General features: G+C 40.5%; 1 protein-coding gene across 4 annotated transcripts in view; it reads left to right on the top strand.

The window, feature by feature from the left end:
- Positions 1-23,916, top strand: part of FAM19A2 (family with sequence similarity 19 member A2, C-C motif chemokine like) — a 441,285-nt gene that overhangs the window by 182,680 nt on the left and 234,689 nt on the right. Inside the window, exon 1 of one of the 4 annotated variants that reach the window (XM_019514633.1) lies at positions 21,359-21,417. The exons of the other annotated variants lie outside the window; for them this stretch is intronic. The gene's annotated coding sequence lies outside the window, so the exon portion shown is untranslated. Of the gene's footprint in view, positions 1-21,358; positions 21,418-23,916 lie in introns of those variants that run through there. 4 annotated transcript variants of the gene reach the window in all.

Genomic DNA, 23,916 nt, shown 5'->3' with positions numbered 1-23,916 from the left:
CACTGCTCTGCTAAGCTCTCCCGCAGAGCTCTTACACACAGGCTGCCAGAAGGGAACTGCTAGCCAGGCTCCGGCCTGGCTGTTTATACGGGCCCAGCCCTGCCCCCTTCTGGTCACATGACCAACCTGGTTGCTCCAGCAACCCGCACCTGAGCTGCCCTGGTGATTGGCAGTGGCCCTAATCCCTACTCAGGAATGTGGCACCCAAGTGCCCCCGTAACACTAGCTGATAAAGCTCCTCAGGCCATATCTTTGATAGCCCTGATTTACAGAACCTTGAAGACTAGAGATGGCAAACAGCTCAGATTGTATCTGGGATTCACAATTGCTTTCTTGTTTATTATGTTTCTTATTATTCTGTACACTTGCTTAATCTATGGCTTTGGAAGTTTCTATAACTGGAGGGAGAGAGTCTATCTTACATAATCAGGACCTCCCCTCCCCCTGCTGCTGTGGTGGTGGTGGTGGGGGTCATATCCCAAGCAGCAGAAGGAAAGGGGGGAGCGGGCCCAGCGGGTAGGGGGAACAGGGCTTCACTCTCCCTCTCCTCCCCCAGTCAATTGGCTAGTCTCAGAATATAAGAATTAATAATGTTCCACATAAAGGAAATAAACATTTATGTATACACATAATAATGACAATTGTTGATTAGTTATAAACATAACTGTAAGTAATCTAACCTAAATTGATAATATTTTACACTTTTTCTATTATCTTCTCCAGAATTCTAACATTTGAAAGTTCTATTAAATTGTGTTCAGCATAAAATATATTTATTCTTTATATTAAACACGCATACATGTGATTGACATTATGGCATATGAATCATTTTGGTGCTTTCAGAGGTACATCTCACATCACAAGTAGAAAGAGGTAGTTAGCTGTGCTTAGTCTGAAGTCAGGCAGAAGGTGGGGCAATGTGGCACCTTCAAGATGAAGGATGAAGTTACATGTAAACATAGATCATACTAAATCTGTGGAATGTTAAGCAGTGGTAAAGTTAGAATGTGCTGTGAGTAGTCACAGTTTAAGGGTTAATTCTTTTTCCTGCCTGCATTGTGCTGACTGGCCACTAGAGGACTGTCAAGCAGGGGTGTGGCTAGGAGCCAGGACACCTGATCTCTATTCCTGCTCTGGGGCAGAGGGGCTTGAAGTGGTACATCTTGGGATGATGGAAGACTGCAAATTGCTTGTTTTAGCTCCATGAAGCAGACTAAAGTGACTCTAACATGAGCTGGGTAGCACTGCCCAGAGTTAAACCTCACTAGAAGCGCCATAACTTTGAGGTGCTCAGAGGGCACTCATTGTGAGTTAATGAGATTTAACCTGTGAATACTTGCATTTTAAGTGTCTGAAGTATGGTTTAATTGTAAATATTCAGAAAGCCATAAGCTTTTATAGGCTACAGCTTACTTTGTTAGATGCCCTAGTATAATGTGCTATACTAGGGGTACCATTGCATCTGGCCTGGGGCTCCCCACAGGAAATTTCACACCAAGAGCAGGGGCCATTAATGTGGCCACACTCCCCCATGCTAAGTCCCCAAGCCCCAAGCCCTGTGTGGCAGTCAAGCTGGGCCAAACCTCCCCTGCTTCTGGATTGGGGTGGGCCATGTCTCCCTCACCCACAAGGCTTGGCCATACCTCCTCCTCTCCTGTCAAGGCTGGACCATGCCCTGTTCCTCTTATGGGGCTGGCTTGGAGCCTTGCTAGGTCCCCACCCCTGCCCTTGTCCTCAGGGCTGGACCATGCCCCCTTCCCTTTCCATGGGGTTGGGGCAAGGTCTTTCTCCTGTAGGGCTGCATTGAGTCTGGTCTGCACCCTGCACCCCTCCACGTGGCCAGATGGTGCCTGCTGTGCCCCCCTAGGTGCCAGTTTGGGAGTGCCGGCTGGATCTAGCCTGCAAATGGACTGGGCACTGCCAATCTGGTCCACCAGGCAAAAAGGTTAAGTACCACTGTTCTATATTATAGCATCTGACAAAGTAGGCTGTAGTCTACAAAAGCTTATGCCTTTCTGAATGAGTTAGTCTTTCAGTGCCATGCTGTCCTGCCTTCTAGTATACTTAGTAGCTCATGAGTGTATTTGTTATCAATTTTTATTACTGAAATCAAGTTAATGCAAATACAGGAAACTGTCACTATTCGAGGGTTTGGTATTCACTGTTTCAAATATTCGTGAATGCCAAACCCTGTTCTTAAATACAGTTAAAGAAGCTCCTTGGGAGCTGTGTGTTTGCTGCCACCAGGCTCCTGCCACCACCGCCATGCTCCTGCCATTGCCAGAGCAGCCCAGCCCAGCCTCAACCCCAGCTGCCAGGGACACTGAGTTCATGAATGCAGACGGCGTTCATGAATGCAGTGCCTTATTCGCAGAGTTCGCCATTTGTGGGGGATGCATATCCCACACAAATGGCAAGGGTCTCCTGTAATACATCATGTGTCATGCCCTGGGCCAGATTTAAATTATTTCATTGTGGTGAATTCTTTCCTCTTTTTTTGTACTGAAGAATGATGTTGGTATTAATATTGTATGAACATTTTTAATTTGTGTACACTTTTAGATTTATAGTGTTTTAAAAGTATTTTTGAAGTAATGGTAAAGAAGTACACTGTTAGTTATGCTTTAACTATTTTGTTTTAAACCACTGTTCTTGTTGTACTGGAAAGTGATCCTTTGAATAGTAAGTGGGATTTTATAGTATGTCTATACTGTTAGCTAGGGCCAAACATAAGCCTGTCCTTTAGTTCAGATCTGCTGATTGCCCACATTTAAAACCCCTTAGCTTTCCCTCTGGTAGAAATTCAACTAATCCCCAAAAACTCTCCAGAGCGTGGCCTGCCTCTCCCCTGCAGTGTGTTAACAACTTACCTAAGCTCAAGGTTGCAAGTTCAGGATGACTGCCAGCACCCGAGTTGTACATCTCCTCTCTGCTGCCTGTTATCAGAGCCAAGCACAGAAGGAGAGACCAATAGAAGTGAGACTGTCTCTTAGATGGGCTTTCTAGGAATTAGTCTGTTCACTGCTTGTTTTTCCTTCTGGGTTTGGTGTGTGGCCATAGAAAATAATGTAAATAGGGAGAGGCGACTCATGTGGCTTGGACTACATAAGAGTGACCCTCAGGGTCATCCCTAAATAGCAGTATACACATACTTGTAATCTTCTGATCAATGATTGTGTCCATGTGTGTGTTAAGCAGTACCAAGCTTCTCATTATATTTTTTAATTCTATGGCCACATTACATTTTTTCCATAGTTTTCCTTTCCTTTTAATTCGCCATGCCAACCTCCAGTCCCCATATCCCTTCTAAGGCCCTAAGCTCCTTGTCAAAATCTATTCCCTCCACAACTCTGCAAGTCTAGCTCTGGTTCCCACTGAATTAAAATCAGGAAGCTTCCTCTTCCATGCTGTTTATACCCAACCTGAAGGTCAGTGAGAGTACAGAAAAGAGAGTCTCCTTGGTATCACTTCAGGTACCCAGATGCTAACCTGGCATGGCCCAAAGCAGCCCAGAGATGTGATTTTAGGGAAAGTTCTACTTATCCTGTAGCCATGACATGTCAAATACAGACAACATCTTCAGGAAATTTAGCTGCTAATGTCTAAGTAGTTTCTACTGAGTGTCTGTAAGCTGCATATTTTCAAAAGTGTATAGCTTATATAGATTTGCATGGATGTTCACAGGACAGCTAAAAGCACATTCCTGGTAAAAAATGGCCTGCTGCACAAAATTTCATGTCCCTGTTCTAAATCCAGGGGGCATTAGAGTATTTAAAATATAAGGTAATAGATTTTAAACAATTACTAGTATTATTATTGCTCAGCTTCATTTTAAAATGAAATAGGTCAGTTGTTTTGGCCTAAATAAAATACGTTAAAAAAATCAGACACACAGACCAGACCGTGTACAGACATTACACACAAACTGGTATAAGTGATCAGAAACTGGTCTAAATGTTTAACAGAAGTTTAGTGCACATGGAGAGAGGGAGGCTTGCATCAGGCAGTGGGGACAGGAGTGCTCTGCAGAAGGAAGGATCGGGCCCCTCAGAGTCTGATCCTTCCTTCTACAGAGTAGGGCTATCCCTGATCGTCTGTTAGGTAGACCTCCTTAACCCTGTGTTATTACCATGGGCCCTCCCCTGCTCCCAGCCCTAGGCTTTCAGGAGTGAACCAGTCTGGGGCTCTCTTGGAAACCTAGGGCTGGGTGTGGGGAAGGTTCTGCAGTGACAGCAGGGGGTTGGAGGTGTGTGCCTGGAAGCCAGTCAGAGTTGGCTCCTGCTCAGCTGCTCTCAGCAGTCTTCAGCATGCTGGGAGATGCGCAGGAGTGCTCCCTGCCTTCTGGTCTTGGCCAGTACCGGTATTTGTGTTCCTCCCTCCACCTCCCACCGCCCCAACTGAAGGGCAAATGTGTGATCTGTTCACTCCCGATCCAATTTATGCAGCTTAGAGAAACCTGCAAAGGTTTGATTGATTCTGCCTCAGGCTTTTTGAATGTCTCTACTTAACCCCAATCTGGAAACTCAGGCACCCAATATAAGACAGACATTCAATATGGAAAATTTCAGCACAAATAGTTGAAGTTTGATGAGTTATAAACAACTGAAATCTGCATCTTGTAACAGGGAGAAGTCAGGGAACTTTAGTAATAGACAATGCTATTTGCTGCTTCTATCATATGTTGTTATAAGAGTTTTGAAAATTGTGAATACTCAAGGTTCATGGCAGTAGAGAATCAGGACCTATGTCTTTAAAACTCTTTTTTGGTTTTATTCACCCAGATTTCCTTGAAACATTTCACTTTGCATGAGATGTGACATGTGAAAACTTATTGGGAATGGCTTGACTGGGAGCAAGTGGGTGATGGAGTTGTAGATCAGGTTCATAATTGGAAGCCAGCCTCCATCTTAACTAGGTTGTGGCTGTCACTGGTTCATAATAAGAAGAAAACATTGTTGTGGCATATTGGTTTGTCACTTAGCCATACCATTTGACAAGAACCATTTGCACAGTCTAGGAGGGGTGCAGCATTTTAAGAAGGTTGAATGAATACTGATCTGTAACCTTTCAAGAATACCAAATTGCAGCCTGTTTCTTTCTATTTAATTTTGCTTATTTTGAGAGAAGTGCCTTACACAATCAGGTGCAAAAAGTAACATTGACAATACATTGTATTGCAAAGTTGGTTATATGAGGTGTTTCCCACAGTCAGGTACGAGAAAGGCATTCACACTTTTTGACGAAGGTCAGAGTACAGAGTCAAATACAAGAAAATACTGAAAAATGAAATGTATTTATTGCATTATGCTGCAAATTCAGATTCTGCGGCTTTGTGCAAGACACATTAGGATTTAGCACTACTGGAGCAAACATCATGACCCTGACTCTGATCTAGCTGAATTTCTCTAAATCAGGAATAAAAAATCAACAGAGTGTAGAAACAGCAGGATCAGATGCACTGAATAGTTTAGTGCATGAGCACAACTTCAGAACAATTGCTGTAACACAGACCAAAATATGCTTATTCTAATTTTATAGTTAACACATTTTTTAAATGCCATTATTTGGGTATGATGAGCAAGTTACAGAGCTGCCATCCCTGCTACTGCATTGCTAGCAAGAGAAACAGAAGAAATTATTAACAATTCACAATGGTGGTAAGTTGTTGTTATTCTCAAAAGAACTTGGCTTCTATGTAGCACCCAATGAGGTAGCCATATTTTTCTTAATTGCTTAGCATCCAGCAGGTGCCTTTGTTCTCAAGAAGAATGGACTGCTGGGTGCAATGTACTTTTGAAAGTCTAGTTACTTTATTTATGGAGGCTGAGCTCTTTTCTTAAAGTCTTTGACTAGCATTTGTGCTGTTAGGAAGAAGTCCGTGTACTTTAAAACTATTCTTTGACTTAGATGGGAGGCATTATTAACATGCAATAATTACATTTTACTGACAAAGCTCTATTATTACAAATGATCTTTTAAGTACTTTGTTCATACAAATTGTACGTTCACAGCGCACAAATCACAGTGCTTCAGATCTCCTCCTGTTAAGGCAGACTTGATGCCCTGTCCAAAAACAACCTGAAAATGGGTAAATGATAGGTATGTAAGTATTCAACCATTGTAAATATTTTTGGGAATGACTTCACTGCTATGATTATTTTTTAGGTGGTGATGTATGAATGAAAGTATCAGTGATGTAAGGGACTATTCTTATTGATTACTGATGATAAAACTGCTATCACTTTGCACAGTACATGAACCATTTGGGTTCTAAAGCATTATAGACAGATTTTTTGAGAAGTGTGGCCATTTTGTCTCTGTTGCTGAGAAAGACATGAATACAAATGATGGGGTTCCTTGTGACTCCAACTGGTAAATTACTCTCTCTTCTAACTAATATGTTCATGCCAGAAGAACAAAAGATACCAGATAGTTTCTTCTCTGTTTGAAGACACTTTCTTTGCCAAATACAAGCTTAAAAGTCACAGTCAGAAGTAAGGCTGCTTTTGATTAGAAAAATCTGTGTTTTTGACTGCAGTTAAATTAATTTATAAGAATTTTTTAAAGCATAAACTGTTAAAGTTTATAAACATAATTTAATGTGACTATAATTTAAGAAACACATTTTGGAATTTTCCCCATACTTCATGTGAAATTTGTCTGCATAACTTCTTTAGTATAGTTTAGGACTTGGATTAAATACTGATATAAATATTCACTGTTCAGCTACTTGCATTTACTCAAAAAATACTCAACCCATCTGTAGATACAGTGGGTACCTGCAGCTCATGTGCAAACTGGTGGTCTTTTTGCAGCTATAATGCATTTCACCCTAGAAAAACGACACATTTGGAGATGTCGTTTTTGAATGCACAGAGTTCCCCGATTGGTTCACAGGTTGGCGAAAGGACCATGTCTGTTTCTGGGTGTCATGCAGTGTTTCCCCAACTTTTGATACCTGGAGTTCATTTCTTGGGCATGTCTACATGTTGCCCTACAGTGACGTTGTTACTGTGCTGTGATTTAGTACTTCCTTTGTGAAGTATCAAAGCACAGCGCAGTAACCACCTGTACTACTCTGTACATGCAGTGCACGGTTAGTTTTAGCAACTACTTTGCTGTAGCGGTGTGCTATAATGGGGCAGGACACCATTATGCAAAGTAGCTGCTGGTCATTTGTAGACACCCGTGGATGCTACCTTGCTGTAGTGCATTACTACGGTGATGTAGGATCAGGTGTAGACATGTCCTTTATATGGATTAAAGTTGGCAGCATGCTTCACTGTTACACCTGAAAAGAGGTGTGTGTGTGTGTGTGTTAATATATATATATATATTTTTTTTTTTTTTCAAAACATAATATATTCCATTCCCCTGTGAAAGGAAATTATATCAATGCTGAGATGTACTGTTAAAAATGACACCAAATACATCTTTCTTTAAGTAAAAGATTAATTTCTGACTGCTGCATCTCAACCTTTTTAGCTTTAAGGTCTCCGTCCATAACTTTTCTGAATTTTCCAGCACCCCATCTAAAAATCACTGAGGTAGATTTAAATCCAGAAAAGTTATGGAAGGAGGCATTGAGGATAGCTGAGAATCAGTGATCTAGCTGGTGCCACTTAAGGTCAGTGGAAGAAAGATCTCACCCTGCTGTGCCCTGCTCTTTTCACTCTCTGTCCCTTCCCAGCTTCTGGTTTGTATCATCACTGAGGCTGCTCCTGAAGGGTCTCACATGTCAGTGAACAACCCTGTGGCCTCTCCTGCCAGTCATGGGAGCATGGGAAGAGTGAAAGGGATGAGTTGAGATATGTCTCCACCCACCTGTCTCCTTGCAGTAGAGTGCGCTGCTGGGAGCATGTACGTAGCGGGGAGGTGGCACACGGGCTGCCTGGGGGGTGGGGAGGGAAGAGCAGAAAGGCAGCAACGGTGATCATAGTCTCTACAGGGGCAGCCATGGGCACTACTGGAGTAGCTGGGGCAGGTTCAGGGTGCTGGATGAGGAGGAAGAGCATTTATGTGCATACCAGGTGATTCTGTGGCATACTTTCATCACTCTCCACCATGACACACCACTTCAGAATCAGTGGGGTAGTGACTTTAAGGCTACAGTTAGAAATTACACATAAACTGGTATAAGTGTTTAGAAATGGGTTCAAATCTGTAACACAACAGGCTAGGGACAGACATTTAAAAAGCCTGAGCCTGAATTGATTCACTATTTGCTGGTTAGTCTAACCTGGTTAGGCAAACCTGGTTTGAAACCACAAAGACATCCCAGAAATGCTGGCACATGCCTGCAGTGGCTCAGGTTAGAAGCCAGGGGGCACTAGAGCAGCCATCCCATCCCTTCTACAGTGCTGAGCTGAGGGAGGTGTGGCCAGGGCCTGGCAGGATGCTCTGATTAGGGGTGGGTTTCCTCCCCCCTCCCCCTGTTTCTGACCAGCCCAGCAAGGAATTGATAACACAGTGTTTATCACCCCTAACTCAGTGTTTATAATCCCATTAATAAAACAACAGAGGGATATTACCAGCTACCTTTTGATTCTGCCTTTGTCCTGTCTGCCACAGAATGGACCGTAGCCAACATGTGGTCTGCTAGCTAATGCTAAGAGGTGTCTGTGTAAGGCAGAGGGGACGAGGAGGGGAGGGAGCAGGGATGCCTGCAGTCTGTGCTGAACTCCAGCCAGGGAGCAGAGGGGAGGGGCCAGCCCTGCTGTGGAGCAAAGAGCCTTGTCCAGCCCAGAAAGCATGCTGGGATGCTGGGGGATTCTGGTTTAACTTAAACCAGCAAGGGGTCTGAGACAGACATTGTATAAACCGGTTTGACCCAAATCAGTTAAGTCTGATACTACATTCAACCAGGTTTATCTCAAACTGGTTTCAGCCATTTTCAAACAGGTTTATGTGCACTGAACATCTGCTCTGTTACAGTTTTAAACCAGTTTCGGATCACTTATGTGTAATGTTTGTCCCTAGCCCAGAAGTTCAGTGCACATAAATTGCTTTCAGAATGGCTAAAACCAGTTTAAGATAAACCTGGATAGGTGTAGGATCAGATTTAACTGATTTAGGCTAAATCAATTTATTTTACTCCTGTCCCAAAACTTCCCCTCTCCCACCCAGATTCAAGTTAATTCACAGTCCCCCAGCATCCCAGGATACTTTGAACTTTCCCTGCAAACCCCCTTTCCAGGGTGGGTGAGTGAGCCTTGGCCCAAGCTGTCTCCTCCAGTTCAGCAGGGAGGTATGATGTAGTGCCCCCCAACTTCTAGCCTGGGCCACTACAGACAAGTGGCTGCATTTCTGGAATCAGAAGTGAATGTCTGCTCACTTGCTTATTGGTTCAATCTGTGGAACATAGATTAACCCTCAAAGATTGACTCAATTCAGCCGCAGACTTTTTGACTGTCTGTACTTAGCCTAAAGGAGCAAATTTTTAAAAATATTCATTCAGCTAAGAAATACCTATCTGCTTTTTTAGATGATTCTAAAACACTTTAGAAAGTAGAATTTAGGGCCCTAGGTGTTTTAAAAAATTGTACTTGCCCTGCTGACTGAATATGGTTCTACTAGGAAAAATTGCTAGTATGCAGGTAGAATATTCACCTGTCTTTTGGAAGGCTTCTCTCTACTGAATACCTTGTTACTTACATTACTTATAAGAGAAAAAGACTGGGGTGGAGGTGTGGGGAAGAGAAACAGAGTATAGCAGGAAAAGAGTAAGAACTAGTCTTATTTATAGAGAACACATCAGCTGAAATCTATATTTAACCTTATGAATAGAATATAAATGGGTGTTGGTCCTAAAGAGGTTTCTAAAATGAGGTTTCGTGAAGAAGGGTTTATAAAAAGAAAATATGGTGATCCCTCAAGATTGTGGAGAATGTCTTGTATTGGAACAGCAAGAGAGTAATAATTTGCTTCTATTTATAAGGCTAGAAGCTATTTTTCAAATGGAAAAAAGGTAATCAATGAAGATAAACTAGTTTCCACTAATAGTCTATCAGCAGAACGTCTAAAAAAAGATTGCAGATTTTATTATTCAAGCATATTTACATATTTGAATGCCATTATTCAAACTCAGTTGCATATTACTTCAGTGAATAATTCTTGGTCTACACATTAGGGTTTATTATGAATGTTTAAAAATCTCTATTAATATTTTGCATTCATGATGGTTAGTAAAATACTATTTCTGTTCCCGTATCAAATTACTTTGATTTGAATTATATAACTAGCCAACGGCATGAATTTCAAATTATAGAGTCAAGTTTACAATTATTTTTTAAGTACGTCCCACTGCTCATTGGTTACATAATTTGCTTTTGGTAAATAATCAAGAATCCCATCTTCAATTCAAAATATCCATGATAGTGAACCTGTAAGGGCAGGATTTGACTACAGACATGGATCAAACAGTCAAATTATTTAAAAAATATAAGCCAATATTTACTGAAAATGTAAGTCCTATTCACTCTGCTCTACAGTTCTTCTTTAATTTTGGTATTTTGCAAATCTGTTATCAAAAGCAGAGCTTAATGACAATTGCAAGGTGCTCTTGCATATCAGCATTGCACCTAAGACAATATGGTCTGGTGTAACTTTCCATTTAAAAAGGATATGTCTTGAACAGATTGTCAGTTGTGAGAAACTGATGATTTTTCTGAAGCCTGTGGTTTTCCTTTGAATCAATCAGACAAGAATTCTAACATGCATTTTCAGATGTGGTTTGAGCACAAGTTTCAACAGTGAATGGCTTGTGCATTTCATTCTCCAAGTTTCAGCTTCTCATGAACAGCTTTCCTTCATTAAAAACATGAGCAAGACCCTTAAAAATTCTTTTAAAATTCTGCTTTAAAAATAGCACAAATTTAACCAACATTTTTTTTTACCTTTAGCCATCCCAGTAATGTTTTTGACTATTTATTTTCTCCTTATAAATAGCACAGTTAGTTACTTTCATGTGAAGGATAAAAATAGAATAGTATCAAACAGCATCTCCCTGATGATGATAACCCAAAGCAGGAATCATGCCTTCTCTTATATCTGGAAAGGACCTATGGTACTGTGGTAATTGTTTAAGATAACAAATAATAATAAATATGTCAAATAGCAACTCTTACTGAACTTGACTGGAAGGTTATGTTGTGGAAGTCTAATTTCCATAGATAATAACAGTAACTATTGCTTGCACGAGTTGAATGAAATGTGTATTATACTTTAGTTTTGGTGAGTATATCGTTAAGTAGCATTCTGCATTGATTTCTTTGTGGCATATTGTTTAAAAATTGATGGGGCAATTTGAGTTGGTTGCATCAGTAGTAAGGTAAAGCTATAGCTCATGATTTTGTTTAAAACTGTAAGGTTTAGCAGACTATGTGCTCTTCTTCTAGGAAGAATGTCAAAGCACTGTCCTTATCTGGGAAATTAGACCTGATTTTTTTTTCTTACTATTAATTTTGTACTCGTACCTTACAGCTTGAATGGTAGCCATTTAACAAGAGGAACTTCTTTTCTATTCTGTCTCCTCTACATTTGTTAAACTAATTTATTTTTAAAAAATATTTCAACTTTGAAACTGTTTCCTCTTGGTCCCCATTAAGTTGCACTGTGAGCATTCAGTAGAAGGGTGTGTGGGTGGATGTGCATTGATTTCTACTGTGCATGGAGAGAAACAGTGCAACTATATTGAAGTTTGAATTAATCCAATATTTTCTCATAAGTCATAATCCTGCTTAATTTGCTGTCCGATCATTTTCATTGCTTCTTATAGCAGTTAGTTCCACTAAAATCAGTAGGTTTCTGATGGCAAAATTTAAGCATTTCACAATAGGTTTAATTCACCTGACAGCATCTTTAGATAATCTAAATGTTTCCCTTTCGAGCATGCATAACATACACAGTAGGACCATGAATGCCTCTTGGGCAAGGAATTAATTTCCAGCATTGTAATAAAAATTGTTTTGTGTCAAGGGCATATAGCTCTTTTGTTAACCAGGCAAATTTCACTGCAGTGTTAGTCTGCAGTATGTGTGTACTTGCAAATTTTCTTCTGCAGTGAATCCTGTCTTTAGAGTGTAGATGTAAGGGATTTTTTGCAGGTTTGTGATAATATTTTTATTGTGTCTATTTATCAAATTTTGCTAAGACAAAAGCCAAGGTTCTTCATCTAGTTTTTATTTGGGGAAACCTTTGGGCAATCTCCAAAGCCTTCTACAGGGAATTTTCTCTAAGATTGCATAAAAAAGGACTGTTTTGAAGCCCACTGAAATCAAAGCCGTCTTGTCTTCCCCATGGGTTTTGGGTCAACCTGCAAGTCAGTAAAGATCTGAGGCTTTGGCTTCTAGTGAAATTTATTATTATACTATTTGATCAGTGTCTTGGTGAGGAAAAAGGACAAGAAGTACATTGTGTTTTCAGTTTTAGTATGGTCAAATCTCAGTTTTGGTATGGTAGTAATCGATCTGAGAGACTGGGGGCAGTTTAAAGAAAACATTAACATTGTAAGATAGTCACATAATTGTTATATTGTGTAAAGAAGATTGCACAAACAGATTTCTTTTTTTTTCATAACACTTGTTTGCCTTTCTGGGATCTAGAAACAATGTAAAAACTGATATAATTTTAACTGATTCTAAACGTATCTAACTGAGACGCTTCAGTGCAGTGGTTACTCTGAATTTATTTAGTATTTGTATAATCACGTACTAAATAAATGTGCAATAACCAGCTTTACTGTGCAGTAGCACTTTTAAGTGATGCTACTGCTCAGTAGCCTAATACTGCGCAGTAGTGTATCAGCACTGTTAGTGCTGTGACATGCTACTGTGTAGCATTATTTGGCTTCTGCACAGATGGTGTCTTGGGTAGATGCACCCTCTGAATTGCTTATAGACACAGAACAAAGAAAATATTCTGATACTTTCACCAGCAAATAGAAATACATCCCTTTCTCCAGACATCTGCAGCATGGAAGGGATGCAGGGGTGGGCATTGAGTAGAGAAGTGATAGATATTTTGTGAATATCAAAAAATATTTTGAGACACTTTTTAATCCTGGTACTTTAGTTATGTGAACAAATAGTTTTCCTGTGAAAATGTTACACATTGGGATTTTCATGATTTTGGGAATATAGTTAGTAAAAATGTACATATTCAGTGGCATTTAGCCAACTTGTGCCAAATGAGATTTGATTCAATATGTGACCCAAAAACATAGTGGCTTCATTTAGCTGACCTTTTGCTGCATTCTCTTTTGCTGCTCTCTTTTCTTCACTGTATTGGAACAAGTTTTAGTGCTGATTGAGTGTTTTTAGCATTCAGCAATTATAAGGCAACCTCCAGTAGCCTACCTCAGCATGCTGTGTATAAGAATGTGATACAGCAGGTGATTGCTGCCTGATCCACCTGCTCATTTTCAGTGTTCTGTGCCCTGTTTAAAGTCCAGAACATGCTCTGATGAAGTTGAGCTCAGTTATAATAGTTTCATTTTAAAGGTAATTTGAATAAAAATATCCTGAACTTCTTTCAGCTTTTAACTATTTTTGTTCAAGCCTACGTTTGAAAAAAATAGGGCCAAATTCTTAGTTGGGGTAAGTCAGCTCTTGGAAGTACATCATTTTATACTAGCTGAGGATCAAGGCTGTAATGTACGAATTACCAAAATTTGCCAATGTAGCTAGAGAAATTATAGGACGTCCATAAATGGAAAGTACAGTTAAATTAATTAGCTGCTTAACAGGTAAAAAAAGAGAACCTTACTGTTAAGATGATTTCAAGAACATATTTATGATAGTCGTGACATTTATCGTAATATTTTCTTGTAATGTTTAATGAAAAATATTGGTTGTGAAAATGACAGGGATTTTTTATAATATTGAATGGGTGCAGTTATTTTTTGGGTGCAGTTTTAAAGTATTTAGATAGACATTAAAACAAGATCTGAAAGGAACATCTCAGCCACTTAACAAAATTCTCAGTTAATTAAGTTGCAGTTCCAGAAGAACATATGAAATTCATTGATCTGAAAGTTTCATAACTGAAAACTTTGCCTGTTTCCTTCCATTAAACTTTTTTGATGTTAGGCTTCAGTTCTTTCTTGAAGAAATATTACATCACTTTCTAACATGATCAAAGAGATGCCACTTCATTAAAAAAAACAGTATATATTCAGTGCTGTTAGGCAGTGTGGTATTAGAAGCTAAATATTCTCTAGCATACTTTTTATTGAAAGCAAAACAATATGTAGAAGAAGTATTTCAGCTTGTATATTAAAAAGTCCATAAGATGTGGAAAATGATCTGCATTGCAAAATTGAAAATAAAGTTAGTGTTCATTACATCTGAGTCACCAGTATGTAGTCCAATAGTCTTCCTTACATGCCCTCATGAGATCAGCCTTCCAATGTGACCATGTTTGTTTTTGTCTAAGAAAACTATGAGTTCCTGAAAACCTTTAGTGCACACTGATGCAATTAAAATCCACTTATGTCCTCTAGAGTTTCTTTGCTTTTATTTTGAAAAAGTATTATCCTATCACAGGCCTGTAAGGGAAGGTATTAAACAAATAAGGTAATATTTATGTTTTAACCTGTTAACCCTGTCTCTCTCTAGTACTTCTGATCCATCTCCACACTTTTGGAGCATAATGGAAGAGTTTAACCAATGAAAAAATATGTGTTTTGTTATTTGAATATAAATCCAGAGTAACAGTGGGCAGGCAATATTTTGAATCAACACAATTTGTACATACGCTGGCTTTCTTTGCTGGCTTCTGTGGGAAAAAGTTGTATTTTAATTGCTTTTATTTCTGGTTAGTGAAGAACCAGCACAAAGATGAGGAATGAGCTCTGTTCTGTTCTGGCTCCAGCATTATCAATGGAATTGTTTATTGAAACTCAATTACAGAATCTTTATTACTAGTGATGATGTGCAGACTGGAACGTAAACAACTTGACCTTCAGGTTCCACATGGATTTTCACATAGCAGCTAGAAATACTTGCTATTTATTTGTAAACTGATTGCATTTGTTGAAAGAAATCCATGGAGTGGCAATAAGCATGGAACTCCAGCATGTTCTTTTTTCTTTGCATCCCAAATATCTGAAGTTATTTTGATTCCATTGTGTCTCCTTGAGTGGTGTTGACAGTACGTGGACTGTTGTTATATCTCCTGGTACCCTTTATAAATAACAAGAATGTCTTTAGTTTCTGAGGAGAGCCAAATATATTAACGATAGATATGCTAATTATCCATTATAAAATATACTGCTATTATTATTATTTTTACAAACATGAACACAGGCATTTTTATATATACTTTACTGAAGAAAACTAGTTTAATTTCTCATGTGATTTTTGTTTCTCTTACATTTTTAACGTGAGAAACTTTTTTTGTATGACAGCAACCATTTTTTGGCTCTGCATGCCAAATCAATTTAGGGAATTAAAAATTATATATAATGGAATACTGAAAACAATAACTTGCCATTTTATGCCAATATCTATGGTAACAGACAAAGCAGTGTGATGAGCTGTATAACAATGTACAGCTTTATAACAGGTAAAAGTATATGTATGGCTAAAAACCAATTAATACACATTTTTTCTAATATATCACTACTGGATTTTTGATCATTAAGATTAAATCATGTACATACATGTGGCAATTGGTATGGGAAGTCTGAAGAAAGTTCTTTGAAGGGTATGCAAATGAGAACAATTTCAACTTTAGAATATGGTTAACAAGTGTATCAATCAGTCAAGACCTTTGCTGTTTATGCCTGAATAAACCTAGCTTTAATAACATACATACTCAGTTTTATTTGCCAATCTAATTTTATATTCGGTGATTTTGGAATAGGATTGTCTGATGCTGCTGGAATACAAATTTTTCTTACAGTGTTATTCCTTTTAGCTAAATAATATTGGCATTACATTCTCAGCACTGGAAGCTTGTATTTTCTCAGAATGCATAAAATTTTAGTTATAGTTTTACATGTAGCTGTAGATTACCAGTTGGGTTCTACCTTTATTTTATTGTGTTGGTTGACTGGTGTTTGGCAAGTTTACCAGGGTGGTAAATGTTGAATAAGAACTGGAGAAACATGTGATTGATGATGTCAAAGGGAATCAGGTATTTATGTCTAAAGGTGTGAGTATAATAGGTACCGTACTTACTTAAAGTTTTTTCTCCCCCAACAGCTTGGGGGAGAAGGGGAGAATGCTCCTCATCTTACATTCACATACAAGGAAATCTCATAAAATACACTGTCTGTACCTATACTGCTTCCAAAAGCAGCATGTCCTCATGTTAATAGAAACTATGAAGTTGATTAAATGTAGCCAGTACTGATCATGACTATAAAACACATGACCCATATGGGGTAAGTATACTGATGGGAATCTATCACAAAGATAGGTTTGTGCAGACCATCTGGATAAGATAAATGGCAGTGCCCATTGTGCTAAGTCCCCCTCAACACTGACTCTCTTTTTCAAACCACAGTGAGCTACAACATAGAATATATTTCACCTTCCTCTGCACTCCCACAGCTGAGCCGTGCTTATCTTTTCCTTCTCTAATGATTCCTATTTCTTTTCCATGTGGTGAAGCCTTTCTTCATCAGCTACTTTCTTTAGCAGACAGGACCCCAAACAGTCCACTCAGAATCCCTCTGTTGGCCCCATCTCTCAGCCTGTCATGTATGATTAGTGTAGCTCTGACCTCCATGAGTTGGAGCTGGACAACCTTGTCCTATGCCTCACCTGCATATAAGTTTTTGGAGAATCCCAGGACTCAAGACAAAAACACCCAGTTCCAGTTATGAGTGGGGAGCTAATTAGCATATGGATCCTTTGGGGTTGGGTATGTAGATTACACACATGTACTGAGCATTGCTGAGCTATGGGGTCACTATGGCTTGAAATGCTGTTGACTCTGCTGGGGTGCAGCTCAGTGAATTGTGTAGTATATAATGAGCCTTTTTGTTTTGGACTAATATTATGCATAGTTTGTACTGTATATAAGTAGGTACAAAAGTGCTGCTTAAAAGTATATTTATGGAACACCTGTGCTAAAACTTACAGCAGTTTCAAAAAAGGTAAAATGCCTTAATTCTAGATGGGCTAAGGCATTGGGCACCCATAGTAATTTGCCTATATGCAAATTAATACAGGCATGTTTATTTTAAGATTTTTTTTTCAAATTCGTCCATGTCTTTCATGTTCTCAGCAAGAGTAGAGCCTGATAGTAAGGAGGAGGAGGAAGAAGCTGGGGGGTGGGCAGAGGGCAAGGGGGGAACCTGACTCCCCAGATTTATTTTCTCTGCTATAGTAGTGGGAGGGTGAAAAATTCAAGGCAAGCCTCCAGTAATTAGATTCTATATCTTGAAAATAATAACATTTATAAATTTGTCATCTATGGATTCTAATTATTGGGAGTTCACCTTATATTCAAGTCAATATGGTAATTTGATTTTCTGTCTAAATTTAAAAAAGCAAAAAAGTTAAAGAAAAAAGGAAATAATGTATATACATTGTATTGCAACCTGAAAAAAAGTTTGATTGATCTAAATGTGTTTTACTTTTTAGATTTTTTTCTGCCTTTTACCTTTAAAAATTAAGCTTAGGTACATTTTGAAAGAAAATGTCATTTAGAAAATGCAAAAATGGAACATTTATGCTTCTCAAATGTTTTCCATCTCATTTTTTTCCATAAAACAATTTGCAAGTGTGGCATCAATTCATTAATTGCTTTGGTTAACTTGAAAATGCATTTTTAGTGAAGAAAAAATACTTAACTGAAATATTTCATCCAGCTATACTGACAAGACAGTTTTTTTCGATGTATATTTTGTCCTAATGCACAAACAAATATAGCTGTCACATTCTAGACCTTATTGTAAAAGCAAGTTTAGTTTCAATAAAGCAATGAGATTTTTTATAGCTACCATTCATTTTTGTGAACTTTTTTGCAGTTGGATGGCCAGTGCTGTCTTGTCTCAGTATCAGATGTACAGATACTCTTAATTGTTGAATATTAGATAGTACTTAAGAACATTTGAAAATACTGTATTTTCTTGCACTGTATTTCCCTGTCCCCACCCCAAATAAAGTACACACCTTGTTTTCAGAAGGCAGAATGTAAGAATAAAAAGGATTTTTCCGAAGTCATGGCCAACTTTGTGACCTAGATTAAATCTTCCTGGGTACATAGAGGCATGTCTATATGCACAACTAATGTACAGCTATAAACTCCAGAACCAGAGTTTACTGCTCCCAGGCACTGCATTTATACATTCTCCCAGGACCACAGCATGTTGAGTTGGGGTACAGGAGCCAGGTAGGCACCAGGCCCGGGGGGTCAGCCTGCCAGCCCGGGGCTGCTCTGACCCTTCCAGTGAGCCTGACACTGAAGTACCTTTATGCTTCAGCAGCCCTGGACTACATGCCCCAGCCAGCATCTACATGTGCATTACTGTGGAGTAAAAAACCCTGCCCCAGGATAGTACTTGTATTTAGAGATTGACTAAAATGCGTACAATTCTTAATAGATAGGTGTACGTATTGCAAAAATTCTGTCACCATTTACATTCATTGATAGCTTTCTAGCTCTAATAAAGAGGAACAGAACTGAATAGGCATTTAGGCTCTACAACCCTCTTATTTCAAGAAAAAAATGTCATTTGGTTGTCACTGAAGATACACATATTAAGGGCATAGGAGAAAGATGTCCATACGTGATGGTATAACAGAAGCCCCTAACCCCCTCTTACTTTAAGGAAGAAAGAGGCACCTGACTGAAGGCCAGGTGTCTTCATATAAAGATATATATAATATATAAGATATATAAGAATATATAGGCCTGTTGTCAATATATGCTGAAGAGATCCCAGGCCATGCCCCTACTACAGAGGAAGGCAAAAACCTTCATACTCTGTAGCAATCTGACCATGGGGTAAAATTATTTCCTGACCCAAAATTTGGCAATCAGTCTGACCCGTAGTGGAAGGGCAAGACTCGCTAGCCAGGAACCTTTAGATTTGATCCCAGCAGGAGTATTGGACCACACCAATCAAAGTCCTCAGCCTTGGCTGTAACAACACCCAATGCCTCTGACGGAGGCTTAAAAGCACCCTTACGTATGTAGCAGAAAGAGAGGGAGGGTGGCAGGGGCAACCAGCAAAGCCCAGAAGCATGGGAAATACCCATAGTAGAATATAGGCATAGCTAGCTACCCCTAGAACATCCTCGATCAGTAGCAGTCTGTTCTCTTCTTGGACACCTCCAGTGATGGAGAGCCCACAGCTTCCCTAGGCTGTCTATTCTACTAAAGATAAAGCCGAGGTCTTGAGGCAGGCTTAAGTACATTTGCCTCTCTAGTTATTCACCTGTTGGATTCTAAAGTGGGTTCACGCTATGCCAGTAACTTTCTGCTTCCAAAAGGTGTATGTTTTCCAAATGTTTTCCTGATTATTAAGATGGGGAGAAAATGTAAATCCTTTTCGACATTTTTAATTTTCCCTCGGTGGGAAATGTGCTTGCTGGTTTAAGATGTTTCTTCATGTTAGACCTTTTCCTTTTAAAATGTAAAATCACTATTGTCTGGTCATAGCTTGGCTCCCAGGTCTCAGAGTACAAAGACAAGGGTGGTAAGCCAGTAAACCCTGTCCAAGGCTAATTCTCAGAGAATACTTCTTCTATGAGTGTAGTTACATGTTACAGTTAGCACCTGCCAGCTGCAGGGAATGTTGGTGTTACATGTTAAGGTTAATACCTTCTCTAACATGCATAGCTCTGACCTGCTGCTAGAGAACTGGCAAGTGGGGATGTAGCTAGGAGCAGCTGCCAAGTTTGCTCCATGCCTATCCTGTCTGCTGCCTCACTAGAAGCAGTATAGATCATGGGGAGGGTGACAGAGGCCCTTCTGCCACCCTGTACTGCTTGGATCAGTCCCTTCAACCCAGATTGGTGTGCACCACCCTGTGCTGCACACCAATCGCTCCCCCACTGACCTGTACCACTCCAGATGACAGCAAGGTGTTGGTAGGTGGGTTATCCAAGCAGTGTGGAGGGGCAATCTCCAGCCATCCCCTCCCACTCACCCGCTGCTGCCTGACTGTCCCCAGCTGGCAGTCCAGGGCAGTAGAGTTCTGGATGACAGCTAGTCCATGCTGGGAGCAGTGCCTCCTAGGGTATTGGAGGACTGCAGATTTCTGGCATTAGCTTCATGGAGCAGGCTGATGTTGCTGCAAGGAGCTGCCTAACACCAGGTGAAGATAATTCTCTCCTAAAGAGTCTTGTCTCCGAGGTGCTCAGAGAGTATTTAGCTCATCTTTTCCTGCCTTAATATGCAGACAATCTGCATGTCGTAAGAGCTTTTAATGTGTTTGAAACATAACATATGGCTGTCTACAAACTCATGGGGTGGGGGGAGCAGGAAATAGGGGATACAATGTTACAAGGGTGCCCATCGCGGTAACTAGAAACAATGGCCACAAAGTGAAGGAGGGCAAATTTAGACTGCACATCAAGAAAAAATTCTTTACAGTGAGGGTTGCCAAAATATGGAATACACTTCCAAGGGAGGTGGTGCTGTTCCCTTCCTTGGAGGTATTTAGGAGGAGATTGGACAAACACCTGGTTAAGGTCACTCTTTCCTGCCCAGAGCCGGGGGTCAGACTCGATGATCTAATAGGTCCCTTCCGACCCTAAAATCTATGAAATTTATGTAGCTACATCCTAAGAGCTCCTATAGACATGCAGGGAGCTGGAATGCACTGGGATTTCCAATGTGCTGTAAATCCAGTGCATCGGGGCAGACTTGATTAATTAAGCTGCTGGAGCATGGAAATAAATGCACTGCATCGCATGCATCAGTGTCCCCATGCTGAAAAACGGCAGCAGGATGCTTTGAACTAAAGCTCATTCGATGAGCTTTAGTTCAAAGCACCCTGCTGCCATTTTTCAGCATGGGGAATGCTGGTACACGTAATGCTTGGGTGCTTTTCATTAGTGTGGCCCACAAAGTAAAGCACCCTTCCCCCCTCCCCACGCCTCCTGGAGCATGTGTAAAAATGTCATAAATGTCAATGGGTGAGGGCCATTTACGTTCATTAGTACCTCACTAAAACAGGTTAAGCTATTATATAAAGATATATCAAAATTACTTTTTATATCAGATACAACAATCTATACAAATATAAGCACAAGAATGCTGAATATGGCTTCACACTACCTATTTATAGAGACTACACATGCCAAATTCAAGAAAATATGCAGGACACCCACAAATTCCTCCCCCTCACCTTCCCCACCCCCCAGGTTTATGATTACATTAATTTGTAGTAAGCAAAATTTCCTATAGCTATAAGCAGGGAGCCATGAAGCCAGACGTGGGAGACAACTGCTTTAAGTGGGAATGTTCTGGATGGTGTTTGGCTCTGTGACACAAAAATCTGTAATACTAGTTATGAAAAGTAAAGTTTTTGATTGGTTTAGCTTTTGGTTTTGAATTTGAGTGGCATCAGACTCCATAAACAATTTTTGTGGTAGGTTCAGGTGAAACTTCTTGAACTTTTGGAGTAGATTACTATGCAGGAGAGAAAATTCAAGAGGATGGCAAGGAAAAATCAGATCTGTCTAGCTGCTTAATGGAAGATGCCAGATAGGACAGCCTTTCATACCCCTCTTTCTGCTTGTTTTCAGTGTTATGTTCCTATGGCTCTTTCTTCAGAGATTTATCTCATAGGTTTTAGTTCCAGTCAGACTCCTGGGAAAGTCTTGGTTGAGTGCCAAGCTCTCCCTTTTTTATAACTACCATTTTATAGCTGTCCCTCAGGGAGGGATCTCCTAGGCAGCAGTCATCTAAGAATTTCCTGGCTTAGTCAGTCGAACTTGAGGAACTGGGGACTGAAAGTTTGTTTTCTTCCCTCATTTGTTATTTTTAAGCTTCTCTCTCTAACTCTGACACTTCACAGATACAGTGAAGCTCACAGCATAACACTTTCCCATTCACCTTTTGCAATGATACTGCTTTCATAGCTTTTGTCTGTAGAATTAATTCTTTAGAGCACACCAGACCTATTGTGGAAAGTCCTGACAAAAGCCATGGCCCTTATAGATCTCTGAATGCATTTGTGTTGTAGGCAAGGCTTGCAAAGCCTGTTCCTTATAATCAAAGGACTTTCCATTTGATTACAAGACCTTTTCCTTCTTCAGCATATATCCTTGGTTAGTGACTTCCTCCTTCCCAGTGTTACATGTAGTTGCAAAACTGAATTTAACCAGCTATATTTTTAGGATCATCACTTGTAGCACTAATGAAAAAATAACAGTGAAGTAAGCAGTCTTCTGTCATCCCAAGTCTCTCTTGGAGCTTCAACACATATTCATAGCTAATAATACATATTTACAACATAACACATTGTACACTATTTTCAATTTTTTGGAGTCTGTTCTTCTGACATCACCTTCACTATGTCCAGGACACCCTTATGTCTCCCACTTAAGAGTTTAAAATGGGAAAATACTATTGATAATGAGGATTTTGAAAATAAAAAAGGGAAGGTTCAGTTGGATTTAATGGCCCAAGTGAACTGAAAGGATAAATTGTCTGTAGTTTTCAGGCTCTGATTAAACTGTTTGACCTGACTATGATGATGGAGCACTGAATGGTTTTTATTTCAAGTACATCAAATATATCATTCATTAAGCAATTAAACAGAAAATTGGTCCTGTGACTAGTCATGGTCTCCTCCTGCTTTTGACCACTAATCCAGGCAAAGATCTGTAGCTGTTTCATGTTAGAAATCACCTGCCCAGGGACCGCTTCTCCTGGTGCACTCCATGGCTGGTGCTCTTGTGGGGGAGGGCACCAGTGCTCTTGCCTGCCCCCCCTCCCCTGGAATGCTGGTTGTGAGGGGGTGCACCAGTGACCCCTGTGCACCCACTACATGGCACCACTGCCCATAAATGGACTGTAAATAAATAACCTTTGAAAGATCCTGTGATCACCAGGGATTTTGGTTTTCCCTGATAAAAAATTGCAAATTCTCTGATAACGCCCCCCAAACCTGTGGTTAAAATGAAAGGCCCCCTCTGGCCCTGCTTGTGCCCCTCACTCCCTCCTACAACCTCCCCCTACAAGGCCTGCTGGTGTTCCTCTCCCCCCCGCCTCCACAGCCCCCCCAGCCCTAGTGGTGTCCCTTGCCCCCCACCCATAGCTCCTTCTCCCCCAGCCCTGCTGGAGGGGGCTCCCAGTTGCTAGGGCTATGGGGCCAGGGCCTGGGTCCACAGCCCCCTTTCTCTGGCAGGAAATGGTGGCAGCTGAAGTGGCATGCAGCCTGGCCCCCCCCACTGCCTGCTGCCCTCCCCACTGCCTGCTGTGGGCTCATGTGGCAGGGAGGCTGCTGCATGCCATGGCATGCACTCCAGGGAGGCAGGGGGACTAATGCCCCCACATCTGTGTGCAGGCTGGGAGCTGCATACTGCATACAGGCTCAGGCTCCCATCCTGGTGCTTTCCCCTGGGACCTCCGCAACATATGTGTGTGCAACCTGGCACTGTAGGGGAACAGTAGAGCCATGCAGAAAGGTAGCTGCCACAGTGAGCTCCATGTTGCCCTGGAGAGGTGTTCCCTTCCTGCATGGCAGGGGCTGCAGTGCAGGGTTCTGCACAGGGGATGCGGGCAGCAAGGGATCTTGCAGCAAGATCTGGATAGGTTACAGGGGTGGGCTAACATAAACAGGATGTGTTTCAATACTGACAAGTGCAGGGTGCTGCACTTGGGCAGCAGAAACCAGCAGTACACTTATAGAATGGGAAACTCCCTTCTTGAGAGCATGGAGGCAGAAAGGGATCTTGGAGTCATTATTGACTCCAAGGTGAACATAGGCCAACAATGCGAGGTCAC

The sequence above is a fragment of the Gavialis gangeticus genome, unplaced genomic scaffold (assembly GCF_001723915.1).
Source record: "Gavialis gangeticus isolate Ggan-Ray unplaced genomic scaffold, GavGan_comp1, whole genome shotgun sequence".
Taxonomy (NCBI): Eukaryota; Metazoa; Chordata; order Crocodylia; family Gavialidae; genus Gavialis; species Gavialis gangeticus.
Note: the sequence above shows the minus strand (reverse complement) of the source record. Positions and strands in the feature narration are given on the sequence as shown.